Source organism: Bos taurus, chromosome X (assembly GCF_002263795.3).
Source record: "Bos taurus isolate L1 Dominette 01449 registration number 42190680 breed Hereford chromosome X, ARS-UCD2.0, whole genome shotgun sequence".
In the NCBI taxonomy this organism is placed as follows: Eukaryota; Metazoa; Chordata; class Mammalia; order Artiodactyla; family Bovidae; genus Bos; species Bos taurus.
Genome location: NC_037357.1, coordinates 123,348,469 through 123,371,532, shown reverse-complemented (window position 1 = coordinate 123,371,532; position 23,064 = coordinate 123,348,469). Strand labels below are relative to the sequence as shown.

The window sequence follows — 23,064 nt, the reverse complement described above, 5'->3', positions numbered from 1 at the left end:
CCTTTTCTTCATTTTATACATTTTAAATATGTACATTAAGAAAGAAAATACCTGTGCTGGTGGTAAGAAAATTAAAGAGACTCAAAACATTGATTAAACTGGAAGAGAAAAAGAGGGAAAAGAGCTCAGGATATTTATTCAAATTATTGTTAATGACAGTGGCCTTTTTTAAACTCAAAGTTATTATCGACAATAAGAGAGCCCCTTCTGCCTCTAGGAGTGGTGTTAGGAGAAATCCATTGATAGAGGTGAATTCAAATAGCTGAAGAGCATCTTTCAATAAAGGGGGTTTCCAGTAACCTGTAACAGCTTTGGGAAGCTTTGAGACCATCAAGGCAGAAGTAAGAGGGAAAAAATTGAAGGAGAGAGGTCAATGGAAAGATAGCAATCAGAAAATTCAGGCCAGAACAGCTTGGGGCCAGTTTTTAAATATTCAAGGGGAAAATTCTAGACATAATAAGGGATATTTCCCCAGCTTCCTGAGTCACCACCCACCCTCTCTCATTTCCTCTCCTTTGCAATACCGAACACTGAACACGAAAATTAACGGGAGCTATAATAATGACTCCCAGGAGGAAAGGTTTCTGCACAACAGAAAGTCAAAGAAAGCACTATGAATTCTGGGAATATCCCATGGAGACGGGCGAGGATGAAAGTAATGCAAAAAGAGAAGTGAGGGGGTAGTCTGTCAGGGAAAGGGTGGGGTGGGGGATACGAGCCCCAAGTTACACACAATTCCAAAACTTGCAGCTCTCTCCTCCTCCTCACCTTCCCCCACCCTGATGACAGATATCATGACCATAAGGAAACCTGGTCACTGTGTGGGGCTTTGAAGCGCACCTATTTTTGTCACCTATTTTTGTCTGCTTGTCGCATTTTTTGCACTGGTCAGAAACCAGATGTGGCTTCAACTCAGCCCAGCTGACCCTGCCTGACAAGAGTTCCTGGAGCAGCCTATTTATTTCAGGGGAGAGAGAGAGATCACATATAGACAGACAGACACAGACACATAGAGGCATAGATGTACAGACAGACGCAGACCTACAGACACACACACAGATAGATATACACAGAGATGGACACAGACACGTACAGATGGACACACAGACACAAACAGGCATAGACATACAGACACATACAGAGAGAAATACAGACACACACACAGAGAGAGCAGAGACACCCAGAAAAAGAGATCATCAGGCCCCAGAGGTGAACCATCGTGAAGGTAACCTTATACTGAGCTGTGTTTCCTTCCACTCTCTGCCTCTAGCTCACCAAGTGGTCACTCATTCCAGGGGCTCCTTTGTCCTAGATCACAGCTTGCTCCTTGGAATTCTACCTCATTTCCAATTATTCAAATTGAGCAGAAAATGTGTGTTTCTTTTCTCTAACTGTAAGGCCACAGGTTCATGTGCATATCTGAGTCACCCACAGTCACTGCTGCTGTCACAGATCTCAGCTTCTCTCTCTGAACTCAAATGCAAATTTCACCAAGCAAACTGCTGTCTTGCGAGCGCGGACACCTCTATGCGAACCATCATTTTCAGAACAACTAAATGAACAGCCAGAGAGGGTCTGGCTCCGTGTTTCCTCCCTAGGTCTCAGCTAACGGCACTGCTCTGAGAAAGGCATGTGGCTTTGGGGAACGGCTCATCTCCTGAGAACACTCTGTCACCCAGTGCTACCTTCTGTAGGAAAGAGTTAGCAGCTATTCAGTAGCATTCACAAAGGATACACAATCTGAAGGAGCAGAATCCTCAGAAATCAGTCACTGTCCTGATTTCCAAACGGTCCTCACAGCTCAAAAAAAAAAAAAAAAAAAAATCTCTCCATAGTCCTAACTGTAGGGTCTTTTTTTATTGTCTTTTAAAAGGGTTTGACCCTGATGGTATCTTTTCCCTATTTTCTACTATAAATAAAAGTACTTGATGTCGTACCCCGTAGTGTGTGATTTGGTCTTACATCTTAACTTTTGTCAGCAATCATTTGAGCCAAGTGAAAAGAAATTTCAGTGTATATCCTTTTGGTAATCTTCAGTTAACTTTTAAACCTGAGGAAGTTCTAGTTCACACTGTTTTCCCCAATAAACTGAGAGCATGTGTTAAAACCCAAAAGAATGCATTTTCACCTTTACATTTTAGAAACTGTATTCTCAATTCTAGAGAAATCCAGAAAAGTCCTGACTAGAAAAAAGTAATAATTGCAGGGGCCATCCTACTTTGCAAAGCTAGACCTCAAAATACATCAGACTTGCCAAGAGGCTGCCTGAGCGTTGCTCCATCCGGGCTTCTGAGGGTGGGGGTGGTGAGTAAAGCCAACAGCTGAACAGCACTTCCCCCACTCCCCTCCCCGAAAGGCTTTCAGAGTCACACAGAATTCTCATAAAGAATTTGTCACCAGTCCCCAGACCGCAGTCTGTGGAAATTCCATCTGAGGCCTGCCATCAGGGGATTTTATCAGGGCAAAAGTGGTCCACCCTGAATGGAAGCAAATCTCTTCACAGGTCTTCACAACTAACCCCCCAAATAAGCTGAAGTCTGTGCCCAGCCAGGCTCCCTCCATTCCTGTCAGCCTGGTTGAGGTAAAGCACCACACCACTGGCAAAAGCTCCACCATATGTCAGGAAAGGGACAATGTCATGGAACCAGAGGAGGGTTTCTTTTCTTTCATATTCACTTGGCTTCTAAACAATTGAAATACTGGGTGGGCTTGATTTCCTAACTGCTCTTATTCAGCTTATAAGCCTTTTGGGGAAAGTTTTGCCTCACATTTTCAACTACTGATTTAAACATCATGCCTCATTCAATGTTTTTAATGAAATATTCACACTATATCTTAAATTGACATGCCTGCTTACTCAAAATCATTCATTACTGGGGGAAATTCAGTGTAATTAACTCCAAAAGGAAGAATTAGCTATATTAGTCAAGTGTTAATTCTAGTCCATTAATAAACCACACAGCAAACTAGTCCTTGGTCTGTAAGGAAAACCTGGGCCTCGATGGCACCATTCTGTGTTTTAGGTATCTCTGCTTCACATTGCGGAGAAGGCAATGGCACCCCACTCCAGTACTCTTGCCTGGAAAATCCCATGGACGGAGGAACCTGGTAGGCTGCAATCCATGGGGTCAAGAAGAGTCGGACACGGCTGAGCGACTTCACTTTCACTTTTTACTTTCATGCATTGGAGAAGGAAATGGCAACCCACTCCAGTGTTCTTGCCTGGAGAATCCCAGGGACGGGGAAGCCTTGTGGGCTGCCATCTATGGGGTCGCACAGAGTCGGACATGACTGAAGCGACTTAGCAGCAGCAGCAGCTTCACATTGAGCCACCCTTCTCAGAGACCCACTCACCCCTATCTGTACTTCTTAATGGTCCAAAGGCACTGGAGACCTGGCTTAAATGGCCTTAGAGAAAATTACCTTCTCAATTATACCTAGAAAAGTATTTTAGCAGCTGTGTTTTCACTGAAATAGCTATAATATCGAAAGATTTGCAAGCTACTTCACGTTTATTATCCCCCATTGATATTTAATAATTTCACTCTCAAGCACTGCAGCCCAATTTAGCCCTTGCACACTGGCAACAATAAGATGGTTTCCCTCTCCTACAGGGAGCTCAGTCGATATTTAGTAGGAACATGATTAGCCCAAAGGATGACAGAAAGGGCCAAGAATTCATCTCCCCAAGAAGAACTGATTTAGCTGCTTCCATCAGTTTAGAGAAAATAAAGACCTCAGAAGATATCCTCTTCAAAATGATTTAAAGTCATGGTACTTCGCTGGAAGTCCAGTGGTTAAGACTTTGCCTTTCAATGCAGGGCATACAGGTTCGATCCCTGGTCCAGAGCTGAGATCCCACATGCCTCGGGGCCAAAAAAAAAAAAAACATAAATGATAATGTAACAAATTCAATAAAGACTTTAAAAATGGTTCATATCAAATCTGTTTTTTAAAAAAAGAAATGATCTAAAGTCTGAATTCTCAAAATACCACACACATAAATGGCCACTCTTCCACAGGGCAGCTGGAATCACCTGTACTGCTGGAGGGAGTCTGATACAGAAATGTTTTCTGACCTGGGTGTGTAGATCCTTGCTCAGGTGGTCTAGTAAGAAGATGCTGGAGGAGGAGGGAAAGCACTGCCTCACAGATGCAGCTCTATAGAGCACACGCTCCCAGGAAGAAGGGTAGGTGACGAGCTGAGGTGGCCACTAGGAAGTGAGGGGCCCTGGGCTGACAGACAATAGAATTAAGTGTAAATCTAGCTTGACAGTGGGCTCTTTGAGTCAATTCCTCCCTTAGCTTTCACAGGAGCCACTGCCATCCTGACTCTTTTAATGTATCTCTGGTTTATACCAACCTGCCAACTACCTGCCATCTGGATCTGTACTGTAACAGCACACGGCCACCACCAAGACCACAAAGGCCCACTCAGAGACAACTGGTAAAGTCCAGATAAAGGTGACTAAAGGTGCCCTCCATCTCCCCTTACCCATTCACTGTCCTCAAGCCTTTCAGGGTAAATGGAAAAGCTAACCCCTCGAGGTCTTCAGAGGACAATGCAACTCAAGGCTCCATCACCCACTCCCCATTTAGCTAAGGACCATGGCTGCCACCACCAGCAGGCTGGGGCTGTGTGGGGAAAGAGCCTGCTATCACTTGGGCCCTGCCAGGAGAAGCTGCCCTGCCCCACTGAGGGGAAAATCCTATGGGGAGGAGAGGAAGTCAAGAAAAAGAAAGAGCTGGGGGCTGAAAGGTTGTCATGTTCAGCTCAGCCCTGCGCTAAGGGAAATACTAGGGCCCGCAGCTCCTGGCTTTTCAGATCGAGTTCCCATGAGGCCCTAAAGACTTGGGGCTCCTGTTCATATTTCCTCAGTCCCTTATTTCCCTAAATGACTCAGTAATCCCAGTCTAGCTATGTGAAGTAACCTGAATGAGCTGCTGTTCCTTGTACTCAGAAGGGCCTATGTAAAGCCTCACTCATTCGCCAAATTTCACCAACTGAGCAAGCAAGCACCCCCACAGCAAGGCACTGCATCTGCATGCCTGGACACGATCCCCAGTGACAGGAACCTTAAACACACAGGTCGTCCAGCGCCCTGCTTCACCTACTTGGATGTGATCGCAGGGGAAGAGAGGAGGCCCCGAGCAGTGGATCTCCCAGGAACCTGTCAGAAATGCAGATTCTCCAGCATCGCCCCAGACCTTCTGAATCAGAAACCATGGAGATGCAGCCCAGGAGCCTATGTGCCACCAAGCCCTCCAAGAGGTGCTGACACACACCCTGGCATGAGAACCTCTGTCCAGAGGAACAAAAAAGGTTGCCCCACTGCAAGGTTCCAGGAGGCCCAAGACCCTCCGAAGTGGCGAGATGGCTCTGAACTTTCAGGAATGAGCACTTCCATGATGTGCTCTACCCCCTAGCCACCTCCCATCTAGGAGGAGGAGTGAGTTATAGACTATTTAGGCAGCAGGGGCTTCCAGGAGGCACATGTTGGACTGCTTGCAAGGGAATAACTGATCAAGGGAGGCTGGAGGGTAATGGAGTATAGGATTCTAACAGATGAGAAAGTACACACAGGTCTGTGTTTTTGTCGCTTTCTATTTTACCACTGCTTAGTAATAATCTGTACTTCACCTTTTGGTGCCGTTTTTGTTGATTCATTTTATTCAACAGTGAAACTGAAGTTCAAGAAGATGGAGGCGAGAGTTAGAAAGATGTTCTAACATCAGATACTGGGGTCTCGATTTCCCATTATCTGCTTGGCTTGAGGTCTCGTTTCCAGGAAAATGGTGTGCTAAATGATCAACGACACTGATCACCATTTATACACACTTCCTAAATTTTATCAGTATACTTGGACAACAAGGAGATCAAACCAGTCAATTCTAAGGGAAATCAACCCTGAATTCTCACTGGAAGAACTGATGCTAAAGCTGAAGTTCTAATACTCTGGCCACCTGATGTGAACAGCTGACTCACTGGAAAAGGCCCTAATGCTAGGAAAGATTGAAGGCAAGAGGAGAAGGGGACGACAGAGGATGAGATGGTTGGATGGCATCACCAACTCAATGGACATGAACTTGGGTGAACTCTGGGAGACAGTGAGGAACATGGAGGCCTGGCATGATGTGGTCCATGGGGTCACAAAGAGTCGGACACAACTTAGTGACTGAACAACAACATCTATTAATTATTGACTTAGGACAATTACAAGAAATGGAATTACTGGCATAGTGGATATGAAACTAGGCACAAAGATTTACATACATAGATGGCCACCATAATTTTATTTTCAGTGGCAAAAAAGATGGGAAATCTGAGGTCTGCCCTAAAGTGGCTGGTGAAAAAGACTGCGGTATATTCTTACAGTGGGACTTTACTATTCTCAGAAGACATGTAATGATTTTTGAGAAATTCAAAGGATCACCATGGTAAATACAATGTTTCAGTGCTTCTATAAATCTACTATGCTTAAGAATTCCCTGGAAGTCTTGTTACAATACAGATTCTGATTGAGTAGGTTTAGGGTGGAAACTGAGATTCTGCATTGCTAATGAGTTCCCAGGTGATGGGATTCTATTTCTCCACATTATACAATCAGAAAAAAATTGTTTTTAAGTTTTAACTAAAACTCTATATGAAACATCCAGAAAAGGCTGACCTATAGAGACAGACAGTAGGACCGGGAGAAGGAAAGAAAACTATAAATGGGCGTGAAGGGCCTTGTAGGGGTGGTGAAAATATTCTAAAGCATTTTATGGTAATGGTTGCACAACCATATACATTTATTAAAAAATCACTGAAATATATACTTGAATGAATTATATGATATGTAAAATATACCTCCATTAAATTACTTTAACTGTTTTTTTAAATGACCAGGCAGATTTTTAAAAATGATCACATAGCACTTTTTTAAAACACTGAAAGAATTTTTAAAAAATACTAAGTTGAGGGAAGGGTAAGTGGGGTGTTCATGTTTCATAGGTACAAAATTTCAGTTTGGGGAAGATGAAAAAGATCTGGAGATCGATCATGATAATGGCTGCATGACAATGTTAACATACTTAATGTCGCAGAACTGTACATTTAAAATGATTAAAATGACAAATTTTGTGTTATATACAATTTACCACAATAAAAGTAATAATGATAATTAAATACCAAAATACAAATAGGAGCTGCTTTTAACTATTTCCAAAGAAGAGTTTCTTTCCCTCTGCTTCCTTCTTGAGGCCCACAGTATGATTCCTACAAGGGCCCTATCCTGGCTTGGTGCTCCCACTATAGTGGGTTGAATGGTGACCCCCCCCAAAAAAGGATATGTCTACATCCTCATTCCCAGAACCTGAAGATGTAATTAAGTTAAGCATCTTGACTCATGACCCCTTTTCTCATTGCAAACCCCACTATTTTTTAAAAAGTTTCTCTCTTTGAAAAGCAGTCATTAGGATAATAAGTAGTAGACCCAAGAACTTTGACCAACTCTCTAATCACAGGGAATAAAATCATGAGTGTATTTTAAATGCCTATTCTTATTCATTAACTCAAGTTTCAGAAAACAAATGGGAAAAAACTGTAAACAATAAAAAAAAATTCTCAACCAATTTTACAAATTTTACCACTTCTAAAGGTGGACATTTATAACAGAAATAACTGTATCCATATCCTTAACTTTATCCTAAGTACATCATGCAATCAATTCATTGCTTCCAATTTTCCAGGGGTTACTTCCAAGACATTAGAGAACTCAACTTCCAAAAAACCCTGCTGGCATTTAAAGACCAACAGAATTACTAAATCTTTCTACTGGAAAATCCAGGCCACCGTTCCCCAAATTGGCTTAAAATGAACATATATCAATTATCTGACGACCATCTGGTTGCCAGCAAGAGTCTTTTGGAAACCAGGCTTAAAACAAAAATGCAGAAACTAGCGCATAGTTCAGAAAATCAACCAAGATTCAATACTCAACTCGTATCTCCCGCCACTTTTCCTTACCAGATTTTGATCTCTAATTCTGGAAGCTTTCTTTTACTTAGTTGCTATTGCCTTGATTTGTGCTCATGGTAAAATTATTCTTTGTAAAGATGATGATGTGAAGAGTAGGTTTCATTTCTATTCTTGTATATCTACAAAACGTGGTACACAATTAAGCTAAACTTAAAATAACTGTTTAGCTGCTGGCTTTTTGTTATTCGAAGAATGTTACCACCACACAAAGAGGAAATCTCAAATCCAAAATGTTATTTTAAGAAATACTATATCCTGGGGTGGTTCTATTTGTAGGCAACTGTCTCCAGGGTATAATTCAAGGGGTACTGAAAACAGATCTTCCCAAAAATCTCTCTCCCCCCATCCCTGACTCTCCAGTCTTTCAGAGTTTGAACTTTTCATCATAAGATTTAATGGACCCAAACAGTGCTAGAACCAAAAGGACCTTTAGAATTCATTGGGTTTAACTCCCTAATCACACAGATATGGTTATGTGACTTGTCCAGAGTAGGGTTCACCCTGTAACAAACATTTCATGAGCACCCAACCAGTATCAAGCACAGTGCCAGGTAGAGGGCAAAAGAAGATACCTCCCCACCTCTGCCCTGTTCTCCCTAAATTCATAATCTATTCTAATGAGAGACAAGATTCAATATCAGAGCTTTAAGAAAAATAGGTGTCCTCAGTCACAAGAGTAGAGAGGAAGGTTTGCTGGTCTTTGCAGGTCAAGTTTTTGTCATAAAAATTCTCAAACTGCTCAGGATTATTCTCTTAACTGGAGGATCATAGTGCTGTGGCATGAAATTGTTATGAGATGTAAAACACTATATTCTAGAAGGGGGCAAATAGTCAAGTCCACCCCAGAGTCAGATGACAGATGAATGAACAAACAAAAATGTGGTCTATCCCTACAATGAAATATTCTTTGCCTTGAAAAAGGAAGGAAATTCTGACACATTCTCCAGCACAGATCAACGCTGAGGACATTCTGCTAAGTTAAATAAGCCAGTTATAATAGTACAAGTACTGTCTGATTCCACTTGTATGAGGTACCTAGTGTAGTCAGATTCAAAGACACAGAAGGTAGAACGGTGGGAGGGGGAGTTGGGAATTGTTCTTACATCACCAGATGAGAGAGTTCTGGAGATCCACTGCACAGCAATGTGAACACACTTAACACTAGTGAACTGTACCCTTACAAATTATTACGATGGTAACTTTTACGTTATGTGTATTTTACCATAATTTTTTAAAATTACACCAAGGGAGACGAGTCAAATTCAGTTCAAGAAAGTTTTTTCCACCTCAAGCATGGCCATGTGGGTTCCAGGAGGTCCGAGTCATAATTCTAAATAAAACAATCAGAAAGGCACTGCCTTCAAAAGAATCAAGATTGGGGTGGAGAGGGAGAGTAAGGAGGAGGAGGGAGAAGCCATGAAATGAGACTGGCCAGCAGCTGGTGACTGCTGAAACTGGATGATGGGCACAAAGGGGGGTCCTTATACTATTCCCTCAACTTAGCGCACATTTGAAACATTTCTAGTGATAACCCATAAACGTGAAAACATGGTTAAGAGAATTTCCTTCTCGGGACAAATGCAAAGGCTTATCCCTTAAATGTCTAGTGTGGCTGGTAATCTTCATTCATTCTGTCCCAGCAAGGCAAAGCCCCCAGACACTGTAATCAATGTCAGAGTGACAGTGTGAGCTAACACTAAGGTCAGCATCCCTAGATTTCTTCTTACCTTTCTGAATAGGATACACTTGTATCATTCAAATCTCTGAAATAAAGCACAGAGACACATGCAATCCAGCTCCCACTCCTCTAGTTCACCACTATCACTCCTAACTGTAAGTAGTTTCTTGGCTATCTTCCAGTGTCTTTAAGCAAATATCATACATTAGTATATGATTCATACTCTCCAAAGCTTTGCTTTTCTCACTCAACAATCTATTTGTGGGGGGAGGTCTTTCCATATCAGTAAAAAGTATTCCCATTCTTTTTTTCTGGCTGTACAGTGTCCCATATAGTACAGAGATTACTCTAATTTATTCTTCCCAAGTTGATGGGAAGTTTAGCTGTTTCCCAAATCTTCCTATTCTAAACCAGATCGTATCTATGCTGTGAAAAAAAATCAATTTTATTAAAACAAGGTTGCTTAATACACATGGTGGGACTATTACATACATTCCTGGTGTGTTACTATTATCCTGGACAAGTATTTTCCCTCTTCTTCTTGGCTCTTTTCCCATTTCAGTACAGCCCAAGCTTAAGTTCAGTTCCTCCACAAAGCCTGTCCTGACTCTCTGGCCCACAGTGAGCAGCCTTTTCTTCTTAGTTTCTATACTACACGTTCTCATGCAACTTTGTGTGGATTGGTGTTTATTTTTCAAATATCTGATGTGAACTGTGTGGTGCTAGAGGCCATAACTTTTATCTCTGCTACCTATGGTCTGCACAGTACTGAGCAAGGTTTTAGCAAATAGAGCATACTCAATCAACAATAACCAATTTACTGGAATCAGGAAATGTCTCCCTTACTCACAACTTGCAGGTTTTCTAGACCCAAGAGGTCCTTCAGAGAAGGGTTCTAGCCAGTTTTGATGTGTGAATTACTGTACAATCATAATCAAGCTGTGATTCACTGCAAAAAAAAAAAAATTAAAATCCAACAGATTGAGTCCTCTTGGCATGCTCTGCACACAGAACAGGAAACATCATGACATTCGGGAGGCACCCGACATCTCAATTCACAGGCACAAAATGATACTTAAATAGCATCTGTGGTGGTGACACAGCCAAGATATACAAGAAAGCTACAAGTAACATTTATGGTGGGGAGAGAGAAGCTCCCTCATGCTCTTAGGGCAAAATAGCAGCATCATTCACAGTCACAGTTCAATTTTACTCCACAATCTATTTCATTCATTCCATCAGTCTATGCTGAGAGTAGCTACAGAAAGCTTCTTTGAGGAGGTGACTTCTGACCTTAAATCTGCATGATGGATGGGAGCTGTAGACCAGGCAAGGACACTCCTCTAGGGAAGCTGCCAGCTGTAGGCAGAGGGACACAGATGGCAAATCAGGTTCCAATCATTGCTGTTACGACTTGAATTGTATCCACCAAAAGATGTTATATTCTTACTCTCCAATACCTGTGAATGTGACTGCATTTGGAAATAGGGTCTTTGCAGACAATCAATAAGATGAGGTGATTTGACTGGGACTTGATCCAATTGGTTTTAGAAAAGGCAGAGGAACCAGAGATCAAATTGCCAACATCCACTGGATCATCGAAACAGCAAGAGAGTTCCAGAAAAACATCTATTTCTGCTTTACTGACTATGCCAAAGCCTTTGACTGTGTGGATCACCACAAACTGTGGAAAATTCTTCAAGAGACGGGAATACCAGACCACCTGACCTGCCTCTTGAGAAACCTATATGCAGGTCAGGAAGCAACAGTCAGAACTGGACATGGAACAACAGACTGGTTCCAAATAGGAAAAGGAGTACGTCAAGGCTGTATATTGTCATCCTGCTTATTTAACTTCTATGGAGAGTATATCATGAGAAACGCTGGGCTGGAAGAAACACAAGCTAGAATCAAGATTGCCGGGAGAAATATCAATAACCTCAGATATGCAGATGACACCACCCTTATGGCAGAAAGTGAAGAGGAACTAAAAAGCCTCTTGATGAAGGTGAAAGTGGAGAGTGAAAAAGTTGGCTTAAAGCTGAACATTCAGAAAACAAAGATCATGGCATCTGGTCCCATCACTTCATGGGAAATAGATGGGGAAACAGTAGAAACAGTGTCAGACTTTATTTTTGGGGGGTCCAAAATCACTGCAGATGGTGATTGCAGCCATGAAATTAAAAGACGCTTACTCCTTGGAAGAAAAGTTATGACCAACCTAGATAGCATATTGAAAAGCAGAGACATTACTTTGCCAACAAAGGTCCGTCTAGTCAAGGCTATGGTTTTTCCAGTGGTCATGTATGGATGTGAGAGTTGGACTGTGAAGAAAGCTGAGCACAGAAGAATTGATGCTTTTGAACTGTGTGTTGGAGAAGACTCTTGAGAGTCCCTTGGACTGCAAGGAGATCCAACCAGTCCACTCTAAAGGCGATCAGCCCTGAGTGTTCTTTGGAAGGAATGATGCTAAAGCTGAAACTCCAGTACTTTGGCCACCTCATGCAAAGAGATGACTCATTGGAAAAGACTCTGATGCTGGGAGGGATTGGGGGCAGGAGGAAGAGAGAACGACAGAGGATGAGATGGCTGGATGGCATCACCGACTTGATGGACGTGAGTCTGAGTGAACTCCGGGAGATGGTGATGGACAGGGAGGCCTGGCGTGCTGCGATTCATGGGGTCGCAAAGAGTTGGACACGACTGAGCGACTGAACTGAACTGATCCAACATGACTGACGTCTTTACAAAAAGGAGAAATTTGGAAATGGCAGTGTGCACACAGAGAGAACGTCATGCAGAGATGAAGGCAAAGATCAAGGTGATATATCTACAAGTCAAGGCCAGCAAAGCCCCAGAAGCTCTGAGATAGGGCCTGGAACGGGTTCACCCTCAGAACCTCGGAAGGAATCAACTCTGCTTACATCATCATCTTGGATTTCCAGGCTCCAGAACTGTGAGGCAATAAATTTTTGTTGTGTAAGTACCACTAGTTGGTGGTACTTGGTGATGGTAGCCCTAGCAAACTAGATGTTAGGTCCAGGAAATACACATACCACACCAAAAGTCACTTTCCATCAACTTTAGCAGCAAAATCCTTGTCCTAAATAAAATTGTACCTGGAACCCCAGTATGTTAGAAGATTAAAAGGATGAAAAGGATTCCTCAGAAGAAAATGTTTCATTGCTTGTTAAATACATAAAGTACTTATGTATTTACTTTATGTACGTACTCCTCTGATCCCAGGAGTTCTTTGCAACCCTGTTTGAAAAGGACTTAAAAGTAAAGAATAAAAAATAAAGGAAGGAAGGAAAAAAACCCTGATAGCAGGATGAGGCCAGAAAACCTGGGTGGGGGAAAGGGCGGTAGTTTCTACCATTATATTATTAAAGCACCAGCACCAGTTATGAGTATCTGCTCTAAGCCAGGATTATGTCTGTCCCTCATATAGACTCTGACAGGCAGGTGCTCTGGTCCTCTCTTTAGTGATGGGGGATGCAAAACTAGAGAAGCTGACTTGATAAAAGCACCTATTTTCATGTGCTAGGGCTGTTGTAACAAATAGCACAGACTGAGATGCTTAAATAACAGAAATTTATTTCCCACAGTTCACTTCTAGAAGTCCAAAATCAAGGTCTTTGCAGGTCTGGTTTCATCAGAGGCCTCTCTCCTTAGCTTCCAGACAGCCACCTTCTCGCTGCGTCCTCACACGGTCTGTGCTTGGTGTGCGCATCCCTGGTGTCTGTGTCCCAGTCCCCTACTCTTACAAGGACAGAAATCAGTTTGGCCTCATTCTTACTCAATTACCCCTTTAAAAGGCCCTGTCTTCAAATATCATCACATTCTGTGGAACCGGAAGTTAGGGCTTCAGCATAAAAATTGGGGGGGGGGGCACACAATTCGGCTCATAACAGCCCCTTAAGGAGAAAGCTGCAGAGCTCACAGTCCACCCCAGAACCATTTGGTGCCAAAGGCCATTCTCCTTGGATCACACTGCCTGGCCCTAAAAGTCTTCTTTATTAGCTCTAAAAGAAAATATATTACTTGAACAATAAGAAAAATAAAGTTCTGTGGCTTCTTTTCTAAGGCTTGCTGCTGAGCTCAAAGCCAGCCATGCCTCTGGAAGCTCCCGTGAGAGCCCTGTCAGCAGGCCCCGGGTGTGAGCCCTGGAGGGCAGAAGAGAAGGCAGAGGAGAGTCCCTTCACCCCCCAAGGAGCCCCGCTGGAGGCCAAACCCAAAGAGACACCAGCTCACTGACAGGAGAAGTCGGTTCCCTCAGCCCTGCTTTCCTCTCTGCATCTCAGCCTCAGGGTGGCTCACCCAGGCCAACTCAAAAACTTCTGGTCAAGACTGCAGTGAGTGAACATTTGAAGTGCCCATCAGAAACCCCCCAGACTTCTCAGAAAACACAGGCCCTTCATATTGTTACCCAGAGCCATGGCAGCTGCTGAGCCCACCAGGGTTCACGGAACCATCTTCAAATGTCAGCCAGCCTCCACGGCTTCAAACACAACATCAATAAAATGATGGCGCCTTCCCCCGGGCAGGAAAGCAAGGCCCTAAAGAGTGAGGCAACAGAGACCTTAATGAGCACTGTTCTGGGGGCCAAAAAAACGGAGACTGTCCAGGGATGGTTCTCTTTCACCAAGCCCAGAGGCCCCATAAAATAAGGAAAGTTCTGAAGTGAGCAGCCAACACAAACACATATGTCCCAAACACCATGCTAGGATTCTGAAGACGAGAAAGCAAGGGATGGTGAACATTTGATTAGGGAGGCAAAGCTGGTCACAGATAATAAAACAACAAAACACCCAAAATGTAGTACTTATCATGATTATCAGTTTTTTAAAAGGACAGTACAAAAAATTATCCCCAACGAGTAGACAAAGACAGAGAAGGAAAAAACATCAGAAAAGACTTCACATAAAACGTAAGGGGAGTGAAAATGATTATGAAATGATTGTATCATATTACATTTATATTTATTATATTGACATGTTACATTTGGTACACTGTACCAAATGCTAAATGATAGGCCCTTCTATTTCAGAGACCCAGTGAGAAGTAAATGTTGTCACCTCTTTATTAACAAATGTCCATTTCTAACCACTTCAATTCTAACTGAGACATGTCATCAAACATCACCAGAAAGTTGTCTACCTGGGTATTATCACCCAACTTTACATGTATACTTCTTACTCCATACTTGACAAGAGAAAAAGCCAGTTCCAGGCCAATCCCAGAAGAAAACCAGTGAATACATATCCCCCAGGTATCCCCAGGTCTCCTCAGTGGCTCAGTGGGTAAAGAATCCACCTGCAATGCAAGAGACGTGGATCCCTGTGTTGGGAAGATCCTCTGAAGGAGGGCGTGGCAACCCACTCCAGCATTCTTGCCTGGAGAATCCCATGGACAAAGGAGGCTGGCAGGCTACAGTCCATGGGGTCACAAAGAGTCAGGCATGACTGAGCACAGTACAAAAAGTGCTTCCAAGGCCAAAAACCAATCCCAGGGAGACTGAGGTCTCCTCCTAATCTAGACTATGGCCCTCCCCATAGATGAGGTTCAACTATTGTGTCCCTAGTCTATTAATCCATAGTTTATGCCAGGTAGAAAAAAATACACAATGGAAGCAAGTCAGGAGATACACATACACACACACACGAAAGTGAAAGTGTCAGTCACTCAGTCGTGTTCAACTCTGAGATCCCATGAATTGTAGTCTGACAAGCTCCTCTGTCCATGGAATTCTCCAGGCAAGAATGCTGGAGTGGGTAGCCATTTCCTCTGCCAGGGGATCTTCCCAACCTTTACCATCTGAGCCACCAGGAAAGCCCCCCTATATAGAGAGGTGGAAGGGCAATACTATTGGTGGAAGGGAAATTTAGCAATATCTATGAAAATCCTAAGGAGAGACTGTTAACCCAACAACTCCACTGTGAGGCATTTATCCTATGGGTGGACTCACATGAAATAGGGTGCTTTGTTGCAGGAAAAAAAGAAAAACCAGAAACAATCCCAAATAGGGCACCAATTATACAGAATAAGAGCAGACATAGCAAGAATCATTAATTGAAAAAAAGCCAATTGGATCAGACCTTGCATACTGTCTAGTTTGTGGGGTTTTTTTAAAATTGTGTTTTTATTGTTTGTAGTTGCAATAAAATTCTAGAGAATTAAAAAAAACAAGAGGGAAGTAAAGTAGGGAAATCTACTTAAGCTCTTCTGTTGTGCTTCAACCATGAGGTGGGGTGTTTTTTATTTTCCCCCATTTTAAACACATATAAGAAAAATATATGAGCAGTGAGAATTCATGAGAACTTAGCCCTAAATTGTTCTCAGCAGTGAACAGAGTCTTAAAAGAAGACTTACTGATTGTCAGTGGGCTGTAATTCCTACTCAGGAAGTAGCCTGATACAGTTAAGAGTGGTTTTCATGAAGAAGGCATGAAATCTAAATGGTGTCTTATTAGTCATCATTTAATCAGAAAACCAAATAACATTCCACATTGCATTCTGCAAGTTGAGTGCATAATTAAAATTTGATCAGTGCACTTTTCATAATTTTAAGGGGCAAAAGTACGTAATGTAATCAAAATACAATTCAGCACATTATGAATTGGGTATCTTGTTCATTAGATGCTAAAATTTCCTTATTTCTATAAGGAAAAAAGCTGTGAAGGGCTTAGATGCACACACATGAATCCTCATTAGAGCTTTGCATGTAATAGCAAAAGCAAAATTGGAAATGAAACAAATGTACACAACAGGAAGCTGAGTGAATAAATTATACCATAGCCATACAATGAAATGCTCTGCAGTTCAACAGCATAGATACAGAAAGATGTTGGTGGCACATTTAAGATTTTTTAAAAAGCTGATTTTAACAGCATTTGTGGCACAGCCCTATTTGGAAAATGATACACATATTTATACATGTGTTGGAAAAGGTTAGGAGAGCAAGAACATACTGTAAATTATAGTTATCCCTGGGCAGTTGGATTACAGGAGATTTTAATGTGCATATTTCAATTCATCTTTATTCTAACTTTTTTATTTTAAAAACTTATGTGTGATTTCGAAAATGCTGGCTATGTTTTCCTTCCTTGGGATAAGAACCCAATGTTCTTCCGTGGAAGCAAATTCCCACATGAAATGTGTCGCTTGTCCTCTTCTTCTGTCCCTTTGTGGGGCTTTCAATAGTTTTTCTGATGCTTCAGAAACTAGAGGGAGAGGGAAAGCCAGGTCTAACCAGGGGCAACTGTGTCCCAGGGTACATGGTGACAGTGCCTGAAGACAGTTTTCATCGTCACAACTAGGTGAGGAAAGGAGCTGTGTGCTATTGGCATCTAGTGGGGAGAGGTCAGAGATGCTGCTAAACATCCCACAGTGCACAGGACAGCCTCACAATAGCCTTAAATAGCCCCAAATGTCAACAGTGTCAAGGTTGAGAAGTCCTGTGTTGGGGTTAATGAATCTTCAGGTGACATGCTTATGCTCCAAAACAGCACCCTTGAAGTGTAAACTATTATTTACAGGATGGATAAACAAGGGCCTACTGTACAGCCCATGGAGCTATATTCAATATCCTGTGATAAAACATAATGGAAAAAACATTTTTAAAAAGAATGTCTATACGTGTATAATTGAGTCACTGTGCTGTACAGCAGAGACTGGCACAACACTGTAAATCAACTGTACTTCAATTTAAAAAAATTTTAAAGGCAGCACCATCAAATAGCTGCATAAGGCATGGCTTGGCATATGGAAAATGCACTGCTGATGGAGGCAGAATATCTGAGTTGAATCCTGGATCAGCTCCTTTTCTGGCTGTAAAACCTCAGGCAGGTGACCACAGCAGTGTGCTGATCTTGCATCCTTCTTCCTAAAATGGAAATACCACCAACCATGCCCCAGAGCGCACAAGAAGTTTCAACACAATACTGGAGGAGAAAGGGTTCTGTAAATGATGAAGCACCACACACACAGGAACAGTGTTATTACCCTGAGCTACTCATTGTCTACATTTATCGGTGAATGCACAGAGGATTGCAATGGGTCTTCGCCCAGCACACTCTTCCTGCCCTGAGTCACATGTCATACTGGTGATTTGAACCATCAAGAATGTTGTTTTTATACTACATGTTCCTTGGCCTAAAGTGCGAAGGAGCAGAACTTGATGGTCAAGCAACAAGATCTGGAGTCAGACTTCTAGGAAGAAACCCAGCACTACTGCCAACTGGCTGGTGACCATGGAAAGTGATGCGATTTCTCTGTGCCTCAGTTTCCTCCTCTGTCTATCCAAACCAGAAAATTTTAGAGTGAAAGAATTTATCATCTGAACCAAGACATTTTGGAGTGAAAAGGATGCTACTGATGTCAATGCCAGGACAACAGGCAGATACCTAGACAGTCCTCCAGCAAACAGGGACATGAAGTCACTCTAAAGATAACGGTATTCACAGTGCCCACCCCCAAAGGCTGGTTTTGATGATCAGATCAGCTAAAAGAGGCAAAGCACACAGCATACACTAGTAAATGCTAGCTATGATTTTTTTTTTCCTTTCTCCCTCCATTCACCTAGCAAGTACTTAGTGCCCTGGCTTGACACTCCGCTCCAAGCAAAGAATAAGTCAGACACACCCACTCCCTGTCCCCAGCGGGGCGCCTCCTCTGTGCCACAGTGTGTGTGAGTGTGTGTGTTACAGCCCCAGGACTTTTCTTGCACAAACACAGTCACAACACTTGCAGAATTAAGCACAAACCCACGGTGAGCACCACAGGTCAAGAATGCCAGGAAACACATACCAAATGTATAAAAGTTGCAAGTCTCTTTCACAAGCATGAACAATGAGTAAGAGCTTATCTAATCCACAAAGCTAAAGGACTTTATTATTATTCCAAAGACCCTGATTCAAGGAAACGGTTGCACAGTTTGACAAAATTTGCTATCACTGCATTTCACCAAGGGTGTTGATTAATACAATTTTGTAAGAGCATGTAATGTTTAAAAGCTCAGTAAAGTATTTGCTCTCTTTCCTTTCTACGAACATCCCATTACAAAGAGCTGTGTACAATTTGTCCACCTAGACAGCTTGCAGAACACATTTATTACGAAAGCTGAAAAGCTGTGTTAACTGTAGCTTGCTTTTGCACTGAGATGCATTTATGTCTTTCACCAAGAAATAAGCAGTTTGCTTCAGTGTGCTAAAACAATTTTCTCTAAAAGTCAACACTCACCATGAGAGGTAGACATTCCTTATTTCACACAAAAGTTCACTGGCTTCTAGGGGCCTGGGACTCTAATCACAAATTCCCTTCCTTCCTTCCCTCACACCCTCCTTGCCATCGCCAATTTCAGTAAAATTGGTCTCAATTATTATCACCATAAATCCTCACGCTTGAGTTTCCATATCCCACTGTGAGGTCCTGCCCTTCCCTCCTCTTCCTCATTCGTATTTTGCCAGGCCCGTGTTCAGCCAGCCTCCTTTTCTGCCCGTTTCTGACGATCCCTACAGAAACCTTGTTCCACTTCTTGGGTGGCTGTTAGATCTAAAATACCAGTCTGGTTCCGTCACTAGAAACACAAAATATGGATCTAAAAAGAGAAATTCCATCAAGTAAGCTGGATGTGCATAATTCAGAACAAATTGTGGGCCTATCTGTTTCTTGTTGTACTCCACGTCTGCCTGTCTTGAATCAAAGAAGCTTAAATCAGTGGTGTGTGTTTTGATCTGATGGTTACACAGATATGTTCAGTTTCCAAAACTTCAAACAGCTTACTCTTATGTGCATTTTATATGTGTTCTTATGCTATACTTCACAGTCATTTTAGAAAGTAGCTTACATCGCATAAACCTCTATGTAAAGTAAGCATATATCACACATCACCTACACTAGTGTTTGAGTTTCCACACTTCAGACTGCTGTCAATTAGTGGGCCATGCAATCAACTTAGAAGGTCCTCACCAACATTCTGTGTGTGGGCGCGGGGTGGTAAAAGCACTTGAACTACCTTCTTAAAAATTAAGTGCACAATACAGTATTGCTGTACAGCAGAACTTTACAGTATATACATCTTGCATAACTGGAACTTCTTACCCACGGAACAGCAACTCCCCACTTCCGTCTCCACCAACCCATGGCAACAAAGATATCGCAACAACTTCACTGTCCAGTTATGGATGAATGGAACAAGAAACCACGGCATATAAAAACAATGAAAAATTATTCAGCTTTAAAAAAAGAATGGAATCCTGCTATAGCCTGACCAGCATTCTTTAAAAAGAATAGAGAATAAGAGAGTGCATCATACACAATGAAGGCAACAACTGCTCCAGGAGATGTTTTGCACCTACATGTATGTGTCTGTATATGCACATGTGTACTATATGTGCACATGTATACTAGGTCGTCAGACTTTTTTTAAAAATTGCAGGACACAGTGGGAAAAAAAGCCTAAGAAACACTGAGTACACTGACAACAGAATTTGGAAGCCAGGAGACCTGGGTTCTGATCCTGGCTGGTTACAATCTACATAACCTCTGTGAGCCTCTATCTCACCATTTCTAAAATGGGCAGTGATATTATTTACCTCCTGGAGTTGGTGTAAAGGATCAATGATCTGGCTAACAGTCTACCACAGGGAACTTAAGACACTGTCTCCAATTTTGCCGCCATTCACTTGGTGCCCTGGGCTAGGTTCCTTATCTGTAGGAAGGACGCTTGAAGGAAATATACAAAGACGGGCGGTATCCAGGCTGAGCCCCCATCGTGGGACCCCCTTCAAGCCTCTGATGTCTGAGAGTGACAGAGCAGGGAAGCTATTGCCCAGCACACTGGGTGATAAATCATCCAGCTGTGGATTCTGAGCAGAGGAAAAAACCACTTTCCAAGATAAGAGGGTTTTCCCATTATTCTTGGCAGGAGGTGGCAAAAGGCAGAAGGGGAGGAAGGCCTTGGTAAAGAAATAAGCATTTGTTTTAAGCAAATCACTTTGAAGACAGGTGGTTTTCATTTTGAGAACAAAAGTGATGCTTACAACAGTTAGAGGGCGACTCTGGATACCAGCCATGGGCTTGCCAGGAGAGGGAAACAGGGTCCTAAGGTCTGGAGTGCTCCCAAAGTACCAGAGCGATGATGGAGGCACATGGGACAGTCCAGCACAGAAAAGCGGGAACTAACTTTATCAGGTTGTAGAAACACACCACTTAAAAGGCATCCACTGTATCCCTCATCCAAAGCCTCTATCTATTTAACAAATATTTGTTGAGCATGTATTAAGTGTCCAGAATGGAGTTAGGGGTTGGGGATACAGTGGAATAAGACAGACAAGACCTCTGCCCGCACCAGGGCTGAAATTCCAATGGAGGAGGTAGCAAGTGCCAAGAAAATCAATGAGGCAACAAGAGATTTACAGGCTGTGATGTAAGCACTCTGCAAGAAACAGATATGGCAATGTGACAGGAAAGGAGAAAGGAAACCTAAAATGGAGGAAGTCCCATTAGATAAGATGGCCCAGGAGGGCTTCTCTGAGGTAACACCTGAAAGTGGAGCAAGAGGCAGCCAAGCAGCAGCCAGAGAAGGGTGCCCCCCAGAGACAGCACCCCGAGCGCCTGAGACCAGTGGCAGGAAAGGGCTCAGGAAGAGCTGGGGTGGCCAGGGCCCAGGGGAGAAGGAAGTGGCCAAGTGGGAGGGTGACCACAATGAGGCTGGAGAGACAGGCACGTGCCAGACCACACAAGGCACAGCCAGCCATGGGCAAGATGATGGAGTCCAATGAAGAGCAAGAGAGAGCTACTGAAAGTTGGTACACGGTGACACATGATTTTGATGATGGTTAAGGGGAAAGGCACACAATTAAATCATTGCACACAAAACAAAGTGTGCAGATTATGATATGATGTCTCCAAAATCAATAATAAAAATTACCACTGTCTCAGAGCTCACAGATACAGTTATTGAGGGGTCTTGCCAGCTAGAGACAAAGAATTTTAGTCTATATGTGAGATAAAATACATGGAATTCAATGGAGACAAAGGGGTGGGAGAACTTGTAACTGACAAGGGAACACTATTACTAACAATTAGCTCACAGTCAGCAAATATAAAGCACAGAGTAAAACTAATTAACAAGACAGGCTCTAGAAAGTCCCATAAACAAGCAAACACACATAATGGTGCAAAGGCAATTGAGAACTGATCCATGCACATGGAGGTTGCCTAAATCCATGAACAGGTTGACCGAAACAACTGGTGGCAAGTCAACACGACGGTGCTCTACACCTACTTCTGAATCCGAAATTAGATGAATTGCTGAGCAGTGTTCTTTGAGGTCTATCTTTTCTTTATCTTCTCCCTTGTGCCAGCTGAATACAGGTATTCATAACTCAGAAACTCAAAGCTGAACAAGAAATGACTCTTCTGAATGGTCACTTCTTCTCTAGGACTCACGACACTCAGGTCCCCAGGCTCCATGGTCTGTAACACAAACAGATCTGTGGCACATGGGCATGACCCACTCACAACTTCTCCCCAAGACCTCCTTTTTCTGGGGAGTCATGTGCCTATGAATAAGAGGGTAACCAGGCTAAATGGCTGAGTAAGATAAGCCTATGACACCAATTGCGAGAACTCAATGGCCACAGTGACTGCCCCCAAACGAGCTGGGGACAGCAACACAGGCGGCACTTCATAGTCCAGCACACTTCTTGGATCAGTGGTCTAATATCCCGTTAAGGAAGGAGATGGGGTAAGGAGGGCAAAATACATGGTTTAGGGAAGGCCTACCAAGTGCCAAGCACTTTCACAATCATCACTCCAAATACCCCAGCATTTCCATGAAGTGCAACGATCACAACTTTCAAATGAGAAAAGTACAACTTAAAAGAGGTTTCTGTGAGTGGCCCCAGGCTACAGTTAGCTGAGTGAGGACTTGAGCCTCATGTGCCACCTGGGTTGGCACTGAGGAACAGGTCGGTGGTCTGAAAAGACCCTGCTCTTTCTGTCCTATTTCCCCCATTTTATTCCCCCCTCTCCTGTCCCATCGTTTCTTCCCACTATAGGAAAGCTGGACTCCACACCTGCCTTCATCCCAGCCTCCCAACTCTGCCAGCTACCTCAGAAATGTTACCTGCTCCCAACCCTCGCCAGAGACACTTCACCCGTGAAAGGGCCACCTGCAGGCTTGGGGGTTCGCGGGTGGGCTTGGCTGGCTGGGGTTGTCTTGTATGCCGTGTTCCCTGGAAAAAACTCATTGATAGTGGTCAGAAGAAGGAAAGAGCCACCCCACCAGACGACAGGGCTGTTCGAAATCTTTATGGATGCCGCCATCAACCGAGAGTCACTTCTGTCACAGAGGAGGGCTT

General features: G+C 43.0%; 1 protein-coding gene and 1 non-coding gene across 11 annotated transcripts in view; both read right to left on the bottom strand.

Annotated features, from left to right (window-relative positions):
* The window catches only part of SH3KBP1 (SH3 domain containing kinase binding protein 1), a 331,585-nt gene that overhangs the window by 230,273 nt on the left and 78,248 nt on the right, over positions 1–23,064 (bottom strand). The window contains exon 1 of one of the 10 annotated variants that reach the window (XM_059883339.1): positions 21,987–22,005. The gene's annotated coding sequence lies outside the window, so the exon portion shown is untranslated. 10 annotated transcript variants of the gene reach the window in all.
* Positions 696–772, bottom strand: MIR10176 (microRNA mir-10176). The gene has a single exon (NR_162210.1). It is a non-coding gene; the product is annotated as a microRNA mir-10176 (primary transcript).